Genomic DNA, 1,583 nt, shown 5'->3' on the forward strand with positions numbered 1-1,583 from the left:
CCAATCACTGGCCTCAGTGCACTTGTGTCCTACATACAGATGAGGGCAAGGAAGCAAGAGACTGGAGGAGGTGATCACAAGTGCAGACAGCTCGTGATCAGGGGAGTAAATGGGTATTTTTTACTTATTAACTTAAGATAAAAAGAAAAGCAGGTCATGGACAACCCCTTTAATTTGATAAAGGGCGCTTTAAAGGGAACCCGTCACTGGGATTGTGTGTATAGAGCTGAGGACATGGGTTGCTAGATGGCCGCTGGCACATCTGTAATATCCAGTCCCCATAGCTTTGTGTGCTTTTATTGTGTAAAAAACCCGATTTGATACATATGCAAATTAACCTGAGATGAGTCCTGTACATGAGATGAGTCAGGGACAGGGCTCATCTCAGGTTAATTTGCCTATGTATCAAATCGTACTTTTTTACAAAATGAAAGCACACAGAGCTATGGGGACTGGGTATTGCGGATGTGCTAGCGGCCATCTAGCAACCCATGTCCTCAGCTCCATACACAAAATCCCGGTGACAGGTGCCCTTTAAGATTCTCTCTATAAAGTGGGTGCCACGGAGTCCCAAAATCAAGCTTGGGGAGGGGCCCATGCTGCACTCTCATTAAAGAGGAGCCATCACCTCTCCTGACGTGTCTGACTACTTACATTTCCTGTGTAATAACAATTCTAAACCACCTATTCTTAGGACTCTACATTGTACCATTCCTCTATTATTCCTACTAGAAATTATAAATGCCTAGCAGTTTGCAACGAAGGTCCAGATGGGCGCTACTAGTTGGTAGGTGCCAGTACTGATCAGATAATGTCAGACTGCGCACGGACACCCCCCCAACCGGTAACACCTAGCTGGACCTAGATCGAAAACTGCAGGAAATTCATTCATAACTTCTAGCAGGAATAATAGAGGAATGGTAAATCATAGAGCGATAAGAATAGATTCTTCAGAATTGTTATTACATGGGGAATGCAAGTAGTTAGTAAAACAGACATGTCAGGAGAGGGGACAAGTCTTCTTTCTTTAAAGGGAACCTGTCACCGGGATTTTGGCCATAGAGCTGAGGACATGGGCTGCTAGATGGCCTCTAGCACATCTGCAATACCCAGTCCCCATAGCTCTGTGTGCTTTTATTGTGTTAAAAAACAGTTTTGATCGATATGCAAATGAACCTCATGTGTGTCCTGTATCCGGAGATGAGTCCAGCGGAAAGGAGCCCAGCACCGCCCCGCGTCCTCCGAATCTCCTCCTTGCTGGCTGACGTCACAGAGCTGGAGCGCCGAAATCTCGCGATGCGCGAGCTAGCGCATGCGCAGTGTCGGCATCATGTTCATTCCCTGTGCTGGCATCAGCACAGGGAACGAACTACGCATGCGCTAGTTCGCGAATCGCGAGATTTCGGCGCTCCAGCTCTGTGACGTCAGCCAGCAAGGAGGAGATTCGGAGGACGCGGGGCGGTGCTGGGCTCCTTTCCACAATAAAAGCACACAGAGCTATGGGGACTGGGTATTGCAGATGTGCTAGCGGCCATCTAGCAGCCCATGTCCCCAGCTCTATGGCCAAAATCCCGGTGACAGGT

The sequence above is a fragment of the Bufo gargarizans genome, chromosome 3 (assembly GCF_014858855.1).
Source record: "Bufo gargarizans isolate SCDJY-AF-19 chromosome 3, ASM1485885v1, whole genome shotgun sequence".
Lineage (NCBI taxonomy): Eukaryota > Metazoa > Chordata > Amphibia > Anura > Bufonidae > Bufo > Bufo gargarizans.